General features: G+C 35.5%; 1 protein-coding gene across 1 annotated transcript in view; it reads left to right on the top strand.

Annotated features, from left to right (window-relative positions):
- The first annotated feature begins 28 nt into the window (after positions 1-28).
- The window catches only part of TMOD2 (tropomodulin 2), a 73,706-nt gene continuing 57,700 nt past the window's right edge, over positions 29-16,034 (top strand). The window contains exon 1 of the mRNA XM_043555420.1: positions 29-94. The gene's annotated coding sequence lies outside the window, so the exon portion shown is untranslated. The remainder of the gene's footprint in view (positions 95-16,034) is intronic.

Genomic DNA, 16,034 nt, shown 5'->3' with positions numbered 1-16,034 from the left:
CACACAGATTCTCCAGGCCCATCTCAACATTTTTTGGGGGTCGAGGCCTTTTGGCATCATACCAGAAAGGACAGGCCTTTCAACTTTGAACCAGGTGGGTGACTTCAAACTAACCCTCCGGTTGTTTGGGTTTCATTCTTCCCTGCGCACCTGTGCCAATTTTAGTCCTGAGCTGCCAGGCACAAGTGATGAGTTACAGTCAATTCTCCTGGCTCACGAGCTGCATCCATTCTCGTGGCTCACTATTTAAAATACACTATCTGCACCCATCTTTTTTCTTCTCAGTTCCCTCTTTAATAGGCTGCAATAATAGCTGCCCAAAGTATTATCATTAAATTCACCAATGACCTCTTGTCTGTATTCTTCATCTGAACACTCTTTAACATTCTGACTTCTAACAGTATTCTACATAGAGTGGGTATGCATTTAATCAGAGTCTGATGCCACGATTTCTGTTCTACTCTGGACAGCTCTACAAGAGGAGGTACCCTATACGCAGGTCAGGAGACCGGAAGTTTAATTCATTGGCTGAAGTTTCTGTATGTCGCTGAGCTGGTCAGAGGCAAAGGAACTAGAGCTTAGGAGACACCACAAAGGAGAGGAGAGGCGCAAGTGGCCCTAACATCACCCTCCCACTCAAAAATTCTTCATTGGCTCCCTGTGGACAATAGCATTAATGTAACTCATACTGGCACCCAAAGTATTGTTTCCATTTTTATTATCCATGCTCTGGCCATATCCTATCTACAACTTATCCTATATACATCCTGCCAGAAAGAGCCACTTGAACTTGCCCCTCTTTCCTACCTTTCCGTTTGCATATGCTATATGCCCCTGTAATGCCACTCTTCGAATACTGTCCATATTTTTCAAAAATTTAAAGCCCATCCCAAATGATACATCCTCCAAGAAATCTTTTCTGATTCTTCCCATGTGTCTCCCTCCCCTACCTGTCCAATTGTTATTGTTTCTCCATTGAACCCCAAGGCAGTTTGTACCTCTTGTTTAACATTTAACTTGTGTTTTGTGTCATATACTATCTCCTCTACACATGCTCCAGTGAGGTGTAACTACATCTCACTCATCTTTTTAGCACCAGAAGTACCTATCTTAGAGCCTTGAATAAAGCACAAGTAGTTAAACTGAGGTGTAATAAAAAGATCCTGGAAGGTAAAATGGATTCTTTAGCAAGATTGTGCCACACATGAATTTTTGAGTAGTGTCCAGTGTGCCCATCTCAGGAACTATAAGAGAGGTGGAATGGCAGAGTTTCAATATATAACGAGGTCAGATAATACTTCAAGAAAAAGAAATAGTCCTCAAAGAATTTGTGGTCTAGTAGCAAGAGAGCATATAATGTGTCTTCCACTAAGGAAAAGTTTAAAAGCACTGGAAGTTTTTTTTTTTAAATTGTTTTGATGTTTATTTATTTTTGAGGGAGAGAGAGAGACAGAGTACGAGTGGGGAAGGGGCAGAGAGAGAGGGAGACACAGAATTTGAGCTGTCAGCAGAGAGCCCGATGCGGAGCTCAAACTCAAGAACCATGAGATCATGACCTAAGCAGAAGTCAGATGCTTAACTGAAAGAGCCACCCAGGTGCCCCAAGCACTGGAAGTTTTTATTTGAAGATTAATGAACTGGATTATATGAAGTGTCATTTGGAAAAAGTTAATTGATTAATTGGGGAAATACTACAAGCTGTATTTCCCTTTTGGAGATTCGCAATGAACATTAGAATACTGAAGGCTCTAGAAGGCCTCCAGTGGTAAAGTAAGCTATTGGATTTGGCTTAACACTGTATTTCCCAAGCTTGTTTGACCATGGAAACCCTCCTTCTCATAAATTTAGCAGTTTGGGAAAGGCTAAATTAAAGGGGTGAAATACAGGCCTAGATAAGGAACCAGAAAGATGACCTTGACAAGTCAGAGATTACCGAAAGATAGAACAGTAGGTACCAAAATAAGGGGCAGAAAATGAGTCAAGCAGGAAAAAAGACTAAGTGATGATCTCTTAATTACTTTACAAAATGACCAAGGCCTCTGTAAAAGTGCAAGTAAACAAAAAAAGTACCACCGAAAAATAGAGATTCAAAAGCCATCCCACTTCTCTCTCATAAAGGCAAATTTCTAAACTATCCTAGTTATTTTCAATTTCACCAGCCCTGAGAAATCCTGGGTCATAAAACACCTCCAAATAAGTTATAAAATGCTCTGAAGTAAGTTCTATAGAATCCTCAGAATTTTCTCCATGATTCCTTTTTGTGATCTTCACAAGAGTTTCCTGTAGATCTCAGGAATGAATCAGCTTGAATTCATACTTATTTGACATTTTATAATTAGGGTTCTTTGTGAGTTTTTTTTTTCCATAGACTTTGGGGCTGTTTGCAAATATTCAATCTTCCTGTAAGTTTTTTGATGATTTATCCATAATCCAAATGATAAAAGCTAATATCTACAATTTGTGGATTAGAGTGAATTTTATATATATTTATTTCTCCTTCATCAACCAGAATGTCAATATTGGTGTTATGTGTATCTACCTACAACACAGAGCAAACTTCACAATTAATGGTGAAGTATTAGAAGCATTTCCTTTGAGGTCAAGAATAAGAAAAGGAATGCTTCTAAGAGACTCTTAAAAACTGAGAACAAACTGAGGGTTGGTGGGGGTGGGAGGGTGGGGAGGGTGAGTGATGGGTATTGAGGAGGGCACCTTTTGGGATGAGCACTGGGTGTTGTATGGAAACCAATTTGACAATAAATTTCATATATTGAAAAAAATAAATAAAAAATAAATAAAACTAAAAAAAAAAAAAAAGAAAAGAAAAGGAATGCTTCTATTACTGTTTCTATTTAATTTTGTTCTGGAATCCCTAGTCAGTGCAGTAAGAAAAAGGAGAAAGGGAAAGGAAGACTGAAAAGAAATAAACTGTTGTTTATGAAAATAGACAACACTAAAATGTTTACACGCAATACAAATAATGTCTACATCGGAACTATCCAAACTTCAAAGTTATAAAATAAAAGATCAATATGCAAATATCAACTGCATCAACCAATCAGAAAATATATTGTGGAAAAGATGACCCTAAATATTTAGGAATAAAGTTAAGAAAACCAGAGCCTGCTTTACACGGAAAAACTATAAAATTCTACTGATAGATAAAAAAGAAGATGCAAATAAAAGCAGAGATTTACCATGTTTATGGATGGGAAGATGCAAAATAATGAAAATATCATTTCCTTCCCAAACTAAAAATAAACTCACTGAAATTCCAACCAAGGGGTGCCTGGGTGGCTCAGTCGGTTGAGCGTCCAACTTCTGTTCAGGTCATGATCTCACGGTTTGTGAGTTTGAGCCCTGTGTCAGGCTCTGTGCTGACAGCTTGGAGCTTGGAGCCTGCTTCGGATTCTGTGTCTCCCTCTGTCTCTCTCTCTCTCTCTGCCCCTACCCCACTTGCACTCTGTCTCTGTCTCTCAAAAATGAATAAACGTTAAAAAAAATTAAAAAAAAAATTCCAACCAAAATCCCTATAGGATTCTTCAAAGGACATGACAGGCCTATCTTAAAATTCATATGGAAGATAAGAGCTAAGAAGAGAAGATGTTTCTGAAGAACTGAGGAAGAGGGACTTACCTTCACAGCCATCAAGACTTGCAATGCAGCCATGAGAACTACACCATTGCGGTAGTGCTGCCAGAATAGACAAATATAACAAAGGGACAACGAAGAAAGCACAGAAACAGGCCCATCCATATCAGAGAAGTTAATCTATGACAATGAATGCTGTTGGCACAGTTAATCCTGTGGGAAAAAATCAAATTAAATATCTTCCATACCATGTATCAAAATCAGTTACAGATTAAAGATCTAATTGGAATCTTCTTTAACAAACTTTAATACTTTTAGAACAGTATCTTTATAACCTGGAGATAGCAAAAGATCTCTTAAGCAGGATACCAAATTACAAACCACAAAGAATAAAAAAAAGCTGGTAAATTCTATATATCAACATTAAAATTTTCTCTGCCTTGAAAGGTACCTTAAAAGTTGAATAGATAGGTATAAAATGGAAAAATATATTTGAATACATATAACTGACAAAGTATTATTATCCAGAATATATTAAAATGACTATGAGTTATAAAAAGACAAACACTAAAAAAATGATCAAAATTTTTCAGGAGATAAAACTCAAGTGGCCAACAAACCTAAGGAAATATAATGTTACCACTAAGCAAAGAAATTCAATTTAAAATTACAATTTCATAGGCATGAGATTAGCAAAAATTAAAGAACTGGACGGTTCTAAGTACTGGTGAAATTGTCAAACAAAAGGAAATCTCACATACTGTTGGCAATATAAAGCGGTGCAACTGCTTTAAAATGCTAGGTGATAATATCCAGTAAAGTCAAAGAAGCACCTATCTGGAGTTCTGGTTCTGGCAAGCTGGAAGGTCTCAGCTAGTATGAAGTCCTCCTACTATAAATATTTTCAATTTAGATTAAGTTTTCAAATAAAATTCATAACTAGGCTGGCAATTTAAAAAGGGACAGCTTTATATATCAAAACAAGAGGAATTTGAAAGCTAGAACAAGAAACAACTTGCCTAAACTAATATATGAAGACATAAAAAGTCGGAACAGTTGTTATAACCATTAAAGAAACTGGATCAGTACTAGAGTTAAAAATCTTGTTACCAAAAAAAAAAAAAAAAAAATCAGCCTCCAGAAGATCTTGTTGGAAGATTCTATCAACCTTTCAAGGAAAACACCAGTCCAATCTTATATAAACTCTTTCAGAGAACAAAAGTAGCAGGAACAATGCCCAAATCAGTTCAGTGTATAACCACACACCCAATCTTATAACTATGACCCAAACCAGCTGAGAAAGGCATCCCACTCAGAAACATGGATCTAAGAATCTTAAGACATTGTGAAGCCAAATCAAGCAATGCTTACAAAAAATAATCCATCACGAACATGGACTTTATCCCAGAAATCCAAGGGTGCCTTAATATTAAAACATTAATAGATTAAATGACAGAATAGATGGAACCGAGAAATGAATCTAAGAAAGGATAAGACCTTTAAAAAGAAAAAAGTTTTAAGTTTATTAAAATATATTAAAGAAGACTTAAATGAAAAAAAAAACCCACTATGCTATGTTTATAGACAGGAAGACTCAAAATACAAATTGATCTGTATCTTCTGTGCAGCAGCAATTAATATCCCAATATAGGTTTGCAAGAAACATGACAAGCTAATTCTACAGGTGATATGGAAGAGCAAAGACCCACAGACAGCCAAGATACTTCTGAAGAATAAGCAAAGGGAAACTGCCTTACCAGACATCAAGAATTATTATGGAGCAATATTTAGGACAGGATGTTATTCATGCTGGGAGACTAATGGATACCAATAGTGCATCCAGAAATAGAATCATAAATGTATGAGAACTTCATCTATGACACAGGTGGCAGTGTAGATCACTGGGAATGGCTATGAAATAGAAGACTTCAGGACAATTGGTCATCCCCATGCTAGATCTCCACTTCCTACCACATACAAAATTTAACTTACGATGGATTACAGACTTCAATATGAAAGATAAAACTTTTAAAACCTTCAGAAGAATATACAGAAAAATATCCTTATGATCTCAGGATAAGAAAATACTTCTTGGGGCACATGGGTGGCCCAGTGAGTTAAGCACCAACTTCCGCTCAGGTCATGATCTCACGGTTCATGAGTTGGAGCCCTGCTTTAGGCTCTGTGCTGACAGCTCAGAGTCTGGAGCCTGCTTCAGATTCTGTGTCTCCCTCTCTCTCTGTCCTTCCCCTGCTCACACTCTGTCTCTGCCTCTGAAACATGAATAAACATTAAAAAAAAAACAGAAAATACTTATTTATCAAGACAAAAAAGCATTATTCATAAAAGATTGGTAAGCATGAGAACATTAAAATTAAGAACTTCTGCTAACAAAAAGATACCTTAAAGAAAAATTAAATTAGCAGCTAGAAGAAGATACAGATGTCCCAGGAAACAAAAACATTTGAATAAAATCTTTCAATTGTACTTTAGTATTCAAACCCTAGCTAACTTTTAATTTTTTTAATGTTTTTATTTATTTGGGGGAAGGGGGCAGAGGGAGAGAGCAGGGCAGAGGATCTGAAGCAGGTTTTGCTCTGATAGCAGTGAGCCTAATGTAGGATTCGACCTACCAACCAAGGTCATGACCTGATCCAAAGTTGGATGCTCAACCAACTGAGCCACCTTGATGCTCCAAACTCTAGCTAAGTTTTATATGAAAATGAGGAACCAAATAGATTCTGAAAATCTAGGTATTCTTCATTATTTGAACTCTGGCTATCTGAATTTAAAAAGTGCATAAATACTGATAACAAAGAATGTTTTATTTGTAACATATACAACCAACCAAAGGTTAATATCTAGAATATTTGAAAAGCTAACTCCTACATAACAAACAAAAAAAACCAAATACCTCAATGGCACAACTAGAATTTTATAGAAGAAAAAAATCTTAGTGGTAAATAAACATATGAAAAATGCTCAACCTCATTAATAATCAGAAAAATTCACCTTAAGGCCACAAAGAGTAACTATTTTATGTCCATCAGATTGGCAAAAGTTTGGCAAGACCAGTTATTGGTGAAGGTAGGATTCTATGCAGTGCTGGGACAAGTACAATTGGTACAATCACCTTGAAAAGCACTCTACCATTATCTTGCAAAACTGTACATATTCATTTCTACAAATCAGAAATTCCAAAACTAGAAACTGTATATGCCCTGTTGAAAACCTTGCACCTATACACCAGGAAACATGAGAATGTCCATTGTAGCAATGTTCAGAATAACAAAAAACAGGAAACAATTACACATCAAAAGCAGAATAGATAAGCAAATTGTGCTAAACTTATATAATTGCATGGTTGAATAGCTTTTTTGAGAAATAAGTCACATGCCATACAATTCATCCATTTAAAGTATGTGAGTCAATGGTTTTTTGCATATTCATATAACATTAGCTTTTTTTTTTTAGTTGTGGTAAAATATATAAAACATAAAATTACTTAAAAAATGTTTTTGATGTTTATTTTTTGAGAGAGAGAGAAACAAGCATGAGTGGGGTAGGGGCAGAGAGAGAGGGAGACACAGAATCTGAAGCAGGCTCCAGGCTCTGAGCTGTCATGACAGCATAGCGCATAATGTGGGGCTTGAACTCACGGACCGGAAGATCATGACCTGAGCCGAAGTCAGATGCTTAGCCAACTAAGACACCCAGGTACCCCTAAAACTAACTACTTTAACCATTTTAAAAAAGATTTTAAGTAAGCTCTACACCCTGTGTGGGGGTTGAACTCATGATCCTGAGATCAAGAGTCACATGCTTTACTGAGGCAGCCAGATATCCCCACTTTAACCATTTTTAAGTATACAATTTGGTAGCATTAATTACATTCACAGTGTAGTGTAACCATCACCACTGTCTATTTCTAAAACCTTTCATCACTTCAAACAGAAACTGTAACAGCTAAGCAATAACTCCCCATTTTTGCCTTTCCCAGTCCCCAGTCACCTCTAATCTACTGTCTCTATGAATTTGCCTATTCTAGATATTTCATGTAAGTAGAAACTTAGAATATTTGTCCCTTTGTGTCTGGCTTATTTGATTTAGCATAACATCCTGAAGGCTCATCCATACTGTAATATGTATCTGAACTTCATTCAGATGAACCTAGAGGGTATTATAAGTAAAATAAGTCAGACTAAGAAAGACAAATACCATATAATTTCCCTTATATGTGGAATCTAGGAAAGAAAGAAAGAAAGAAAGAAAGAAAGAAAGAAAGAAAGAAAGAAAAGAAAGAAAAAAGAGAAAGAAAAAGGAAGGAAGGAAGGAAGGAAGGAAGGAAGGAAGGAAGGAAGGAAGGAAGGAAAACTCATAGATACAGAGAACAAACTGGTGGTTACTAGAAAGGTGGGCATGGGGGATGGATGAAGTAGGTAAAGGGGATTAGGAGGTACAAATTTGCAGCTCTAAAGTAAACAAGTCACAGAGATGAAAACCAAAGTATAGGAAATAAAGCTAATAATACTGTATTAGGCTGTATGGTGACAGATGGTAACTACACTTACGGTGAACACTGGGTAAAGAATTGTTGAATCACTATGTTGTACACCTGAAACTAATATAGCATTGTCAAATACATTTAAATAACAAAAATGTTTTTAAAAGAACTTCATTTCTTTTTATGGCTGAAAAATATTCCATTGTATGGATATATCACATTTTGTTTTTCCATTTATCTGTTGATGAACAATTGGGTTGTTTCCAACTTATGGCTATTGTAAATAATGCTGCAATGAACACTGATATATAAGTATCTGTTCAAGTGCTTGCTTTCAGTTTCTCTGGACAGATACTCTGGAGTGGAATTGCTGGGTCATATGGTAATTCTATGTTTAGGTTTTTGAGGAACCGCCTAACTGTTTTTTATAGCCCTTGTAGCATTTTACATTCCCACTGTTAACATGTGAGGGTTCCAACTTCCCCACATCTTTGCCAACAAATATTTTTTCCTCACTCTATGGCTTGCCCTTTCATTCTTTTGACAGTGTCCTTCTGAGAGCAGAGGTTTTCAACTTTAATCAAGTGCAACTTACCAATTTTGTCTTTCATGGATCTACTGTTGGTGTTGTCTAAAAAGTCCTTGCCAATTTCAAAGTCACCTAGATTTTTTCCTATGTTATCTTCTAGAAGTTTTGTAGTTTTGTGTTTTGTATTTAGATCGCTCATCCATCTTGAGTTAATTTTTGTGAACAGCAAAAAGTCGGAACACTTTTGGGTGTTCAATTGGGTGTCTAATTGTTCCAGCACCATTTGATGAAAAGAGTATCCTTTTTTTTTTTAATTTCTTTTAATGTTTACTTATTTTTGAGAGAGAGACACAGTGTAAGCAGGGAAGAGGCAGAGAGACAGAGGGAGACACAGAATCTGAAACTGGCTCCAGGCTTCAAGCTGTCAGCACAGAGCCCAATGTGGGGCTCAAACTCACAAGCCATGAGATCATGCCCTGAGCTGAAGTCAGACACTCAACCAACTGGGCTACCCAGGTGCACCAAGGCTATCCTTTCTTCATTAAATTTCCTTTGCTTCTTTTTCAAAGATGAGATAACCATATTTGTATGAGTCTATTTCTGGGGTCTCTGTTCTGTTCCATTGATTTATTTGTGTTTCACCAATACCACATTATCTTGACTACAGTAGCTTTATAGTAATTCTTGAAGCTGAGTAGTGTAAGTTCTTTGACTTTGTTCTCCTTCAGTATTGTATTGGCTATTCTGGATCTTCTGTCTTTCCATATAAATTTTGGATTATTTTTTTTAAGTTTATTTATTTATTTTTAGGAGGGGAGGGGCAAAGAGAGTGGGAGAGACAGAATCCCAAGCAGGCTCTGTGCTCTGAGCACAGAGCCCGACATGGGGCTCAATCTCACAAACTGTGAGATCATGACCTGAGCCAAAATCAAGAGTCAGATGCTTAATCAACTAAGCCATCCAGGCGCCCTTTTCTATATGAATTTTGGAATCAGTTTGTTGACATCTACAAAATAACCTGCTGGGATTTTGATTGCATTGCATTAAATCTACAGGTCAAACTGAGAAGAATGGACATCCTAACAATATTGAGTTTTTCTCTCCATGAACATGAAATATCTCGTCATTTATTTAGATCTTCTTTGATTTCTTTCATCAGAGTTTTGTTGTTTCCTCTCACATAGATATTATAAATATACCTAAGTATTTTTTCTTTCTTTGCTTTTTTGTGGGGAGGAGAGTACTAATGTAAATGGTGTTGCATTTTTAATTTCAACTTCCAATTATAGGAAAGCAATTGACTTCTGTATAGGTTGTATCTACAACCTTGTTATAATGACTTAGTAGTTCCAGGGTTAATTTGTTTGTTTTTTCGATGATTATTTGGGATTTCCTACATAAAAATTATGCATCTATAAACAAAGACAGTTTTACTTTTTCCTTCCCAATCTGTATATAACCTTCTCCCAACCCTTCTTCTCACATTGCATTAACTACGACTTCTAGTCAATGTGGACTAGAAATGGCAAGAGGAGGGACACCTCAGTGGCTCAGTCAGTTAAGCATCCAACTTTGGCTCAGGTCATGATCTTGAAGTTCTTGAGTTCGAACCCCAAGTCAGCCTCTGTGCTAACAGCTCAGAGCCTGGAGCCTGCTTCAGATTCTATGTCTCCCTCTCCCTCTCTCTCTGCCCCTTCCCCACTCACACCTTGCCTCTCTCTCTCTCTCTCTCAAAAAATAAACATAAAAAAAAAAAGAATTGGCAAGAGGAGACAACCTTGCCTAGTTTCTGATCCTAGGGGAAAAGTATCTCACTTCTCATCATTAAGTATCATGCGATCAGTAATTTTTTTTTTTTTTAGCCGTTGTTTTTCATATTAAGGAAGTTCTGGGAGCTTTTTATCCTAGTTTTCTGGGAGCTCTATTCCTAGTTTTTCCGGGAGCTTTTTATCATGAGTGAAGGTTGAACTTTGTTCAATGCTTTTTCTCTATCTATTGATATGATTACAATCAATAATGATTGTACAATAATGATTGTAACCAATCAATATGATTACAACAAACTAATGTAATTTTTTTTTGAATGTTTTTTTGAATGTTGAACCAGACCTGTATACCTGGAAAAAATCCCACTTGGTCATAATGGATCATTTTCCCTATACATTGTTAAATTCAATCTATTAATATTTTGTTGAAGACTTTTGCCTCTATTTTTATGAAAGATATCGGTCTGTAATTCCTTTCTTGTAATGTCTTTGGTTTTGTTATTAGGGTAATACTGGCCTAACAGAATGAATAAGGAAGTATTCTCTGTGCTTCCATTTTCTGGAAGACATACAGAGAATTGGTATCATTTCTTTCTCAAATGCTTGGTAGAATTCACAGGGAAATCATCTAGGCCATGATAATAAAGACTATAGTAGAAATAAATTAAATGGAGACTAGAAAAACAATAGAGAAAAGGGGGAAAAAAGTTGGTTCTTTGAAAAGATCAACAAAATTGACAAATCTTTAGCTAGACTGACCAAGAGAAAAAGAGAAAAGACTCACATACTAAAATTAGGAGTATAAGAGGGGACATCACCATTGACTTTACAGAAATAAAAAAGATAATAAATACTATGAAGAATTATATGCCAATAAAGTAGATAACTTAGATGAAATGAATAAATTCCTAGGAAGACATAAACTAATGAAACTGACTCAAGAAGATATACATATTCTTTTTTTTAAGGTTATTAATTTTGAGAGAGAGTGTGCATGCAAGCAGAGGAGGGGCAGAGAGAGAGAGAGAGAGGTTCTACACTCTCAGTGTGCAACCCAATGTAGGGCTCAAACCCACGAAACACGAGACAATGACCTGAGCCAAAAATCAAGAGCCAGACCCCCAACCAACTGAACCACCCAGGTGTCCCTACATATTCCGAATATATGTAGAAAAAGCAAAGAGACTGAATTAGTAATTTTGAAATTTCCAACAGAGAAAAGCCAAGGCCAAAAGGCTTCATGAGTTAATTCTACTTAACATTTAAAGAATTAATACCAATTCTTCACAAATACTTCCAAAAAATAAGAGGGAATACTTTCTAACTCATTCTATAGGGCCAATATTACTCTGATACCAAAACTAATTAAAGACATAAAAAGAAAACTGCAGACAAACAGTTCTCATAAATATGGAGGTAAAAATTCTCCGCAAAATATTAGCAAATCAAATCCATCAACATGTAAAAAGGATTATATACCATGGCCAGATGGGATTTAACCTAAGAAAGTTCATTGAACATCTGAAATATCAATATAATATACCATATTAATAAAACAAAGGGAAAACCCCACATGATCATCTTTATGGATACAGAAAAAAAATTTGGTGAAATCCAACACCCTTTCATGATAAAACTATCAAACAAAGTAGGAATAGGCAGAAACCTCAAACTGATAAAGGGTACTTATGAAAAGATACCATCAAGAAAGTGAAAAAAAAAGAACAATCCACAGAATGGGAGAAAATATATGCAAATCACATGTCTGATAAAAGATATATAACCAGAACATATTTAAAAAAAATTTTTACAGATCAACAATGAGAAGACAACCCAATTAAAAAGAGACATCAAGAAAATAATCCCATTTACAACTGCATCATAAAGAATAAAATACCTAGAAATAAATTTAACCAAGGAGGTGAAAGGCCTGCACTCTGAAAACTATAACACATTGAAGGAAGAAGCTGAAGATGACACAAATAAATAGAAAGATGTGTTATGCTCATGGATTGGAAGAAATAATATTTTTTAAATGTTTATACTGCCCAAAGTAATCTACAGATTTGATGTAATCTCTATCAAAATATTCATAGTATTTTGCACAGAACTAGAACAAAAAAATCCTAAAATATTTATGGAACCACAATAGACTCCCAATAGCCAAAGCAATCTTGAGAAAGGCAAAGCTGGAGGTATCTATAATCCCAGATTTCAAACTGTACTACAAAGCTATTGTAATCAAAACAGTGCAGTATTGACACAGGAATAGACACATCGATCAATGGAATAGAATTGAAAGCCCAGAAATAAACCCATATTTATAAGGCCAACTAGTCTAGGACAAAGGAGGCAAGAATGTACACTTGGGGAAAAAAAATCTCTTCAATAAATGGTGTTGGGAAAACCAGACAGCTACATGCAAAAGAATACAACTGGGCCACTTTCTTACAGCATGCTCAAAAATAAACTCAAAATGGATTAAAGACCTAAATTTAAGACCTGAAACCATAAGACTCCTATAAGAAAAATAGGCAATAAACTCTCAGACATTAGCCTTAGCAATATTTTTCTGGATCCATCTCCTTAGGCAAGGCAAACAAAAGCAAAAACAAACAATTGAGACTACAGCATACCAAAAAACTTTTGCACAACAAACCATCAACAAAATGAAAACACAACTTTCTGAATGGGAGAAGATATTTGTAAATGCTATATCCAATAAGGAGCTAGTATTCAAAGAATATATAGAACTTCTACAACTCAACACTAAAAAAAACAATTCAATTTAAAAATGGGCAGAGGACCCAAAGAGACATTTTTCTAAAGAAGACATACAGATGACCAACAGACACGTAGAAAGATGCTTAACATCACTAGTCATCAGGGAAAGACAAATCAAAACTACAAGGAGCACCTCACACTAGTCAAAATGGCTAGTATCAAAAAGACAAGAAAAAACAAGTGTTGCCAAGGATGTGGAGAAAAGGGAAAACTTATCCACTGTTGGTGGGAATATAAATTGGTGCAAACTCTATGGAAAACAGTACATGGAGGTTCCTCAAAAAATTAAAAATAGAAATACCACAAAATCCAGTAATTCCACTACTAGGTATTTACTCAAAGGAAACAAAAATACTAGTTCAAAAATAATACTCACCCCTATGTTTATTGCAGCATTATTTATATGAGTCAAGATATGGAAGCAACCTAGGTATCCATCAATAGTGAATGGATAAAGGAGATGTGGTGTATATACACAATGGAATATTACTCAGCCATAAAAAGAATGAAATCTTGCCATTCATGATAACATGGGTAGACCTAGAGAGTAGCGTGACAAGTAAAATAAGTCAGAGAAAGAGAAATACTATATGATCTCACTCACATGTGGAATCTAAAACACAAAACAAACAGAAACAAACTCATAAATTCAAAGAACTGATGTTTGCCAGAGAAGAGGGGTGTCAGGGGATAGATGAAACAGGTAAAGAGAATTATAAGGTACAAGCATCTGGTTATAAAATAAGTTAGTCACAGGATGGAAGTACAACATAGGGAATATAGTCAATAATATTGTAATATCTTTGTATGGCAACAGATGATAACTAAATTTGTGGTGAACATTTCATAATGTATAGGATTGTCAAATCACTATGTTGTACACCTGGAAAAAAATGCAAAGGATTTGAATAGAAATATCTCCAAAGGAGATATAAAAATGGCCAATAAGCACATTAAAAAATGCTTATCATTATTCATTAGAGAAATGCACATCAAAATCACAATGGGCTACTACTTCACATTCACTGGAATGGCTATAATAAAAACAAAAAAGACAGACATTAACAAGTGATGGCAAAGATACAGAGAAATTGGAACCCTCATACATTACTGGTAAAAATGTCAAATGGTTCAGCTGCTTTGGAAAACAGTTTGGCTGTTCCTCAAAATGCTAAACATAAAGTTACCACATGACCTACCAATTCTATACATAGGTATATACCCAAGAGTAATGAAAACATGTCTATACAAAATGTACACAGATATGCATAGCAGCATTATCCATAATATCCAAAATGTGGAATCAACCTAAATGTCCATCAACTGACAAATAAAGAAAATGCAGCACATCCATAGAGTAGGATGTTATTTGGCCATAAAAAAAAATAAGGTACTGATATATGTTACAACATGGATGAACCTTGAAACCATTATGCTAAGTGAAAGAAGGAGTCACAAAACCACATATCTCATTTATGTGAAAAGTCCAGAACAAGCAAATCCAGAGAAGGCAAAATAGATTAGCAGTTTCCAGGGTCTGGCATTATGGGAGGAGGGGGAATAATGTCAGCTAATGTGCATGGGGTTTTTGGGGGGGATTTTGAAAATGTTCTAAAGTCAGATTGGGTGATAATTAACTCTGTGTATGTACTAAAAACCATCAAATTGTATACTTTAAAAAGGTGAATTTATCATAAATTAAATATATCTCAATGAAGATGTTTTGAAAAATGTAGAGAGAATGGGTGCATCACCCAGCTTCAATCATTATCAACTCATGGCCAATCTTGTTTCATCTATACCCTGATGCTGCCACCCTACTACCACTCCCACACTGGATTATTTTTAAAGTACCCAGATATTATTTCTTCTTCAAATATTCAGTATTTTTTCACTAATATCCAGTAGTATCTTTCCAAAAGATAAGGACTCTTTAAAAACAATATGGTACCATTATCACATCTAAAAAAATTAAAATATCTTAATTTAATATAATCAAATATCCTATATTCTAATGTCCCTCAGTTCTCTCATAAATGTGATGTTTTAGACAGCTGCTTTGTGCAAATCAAGATGTACCACGCATTGTATTTCAATATTTGTCTCTTATGTTTCTGTGTATCCATAAACTCTCCCTCTTTTATTTTTCTTGCAATTATTGAAGAAGTGGGTTGTCGTGTAGAGTTTCCCACATTCTGGATTTTGCTGATTGCATTCCTGTGATGTCATTTAACATGGTCACTATTATATAGTGATTCACTTCTAGATGCCTGCTGCCAGGTACACTATAAATGTGAATTAATTCATAGTGCATCAACATAGTTGCCACTCCTGCAGTGCTTACTAAGCACCATGTCCTTTGTAGCATCCTTGACACAAATTATCCTATTTAATCTGTATAACAACCCAGTGTGGTATGTATTATTGTCCCCAGTCTAGAGATAAAGAAAATGAAGCTTAGAGAGGTTTAAAAAAATTGATCACAGTCAACCAGGCAGTAAATATTTGGGTTCAAACCCAGGTCTGTCTGATGTTATAACCCATACTTCTATCCATTATGTGATAATATCCCCATCCTTTGCCTGCGGCTGTAGTTGTTGTTTGCTTTTATTAACTCTGAGAAGCAGACCTTCAGTCCATTCAAAGAATTCACTTTTACCTTTCATTTGTAACATGTAGGATGGTTTCAGCTTGAAGTAACAGAAAAATCCATCTCAAACTGACTCATCAATACGGATATTTATTATCTCATATAACAAGAAATCTACAAGCGGGGCAGTACCAGTTCTGATTGATTTACTGACTAAACAACAACATCACAGACCCAGGGTCATTCTGACTCTTTACTGTGCCATCATCG

Source organism: Prionailurus bengalensis, chromosome B3, assembly GCF_016509475.1.
Source record: "Prionailurus bengalensis isolate Pbe53 chromosome B3, Fcat_Pben_1.1_paternal_pri, whole genome shotgun sequence".
Lineage (NCBI taxonomy): Eukaryota > Metazoa > Chordata > Mammalia > Carnivora > Felidae > Prionailurus > Prionailurus bengalensis.
This window is presented reverse-complemented; position numbering and strand designations above follow the sequence as displayed.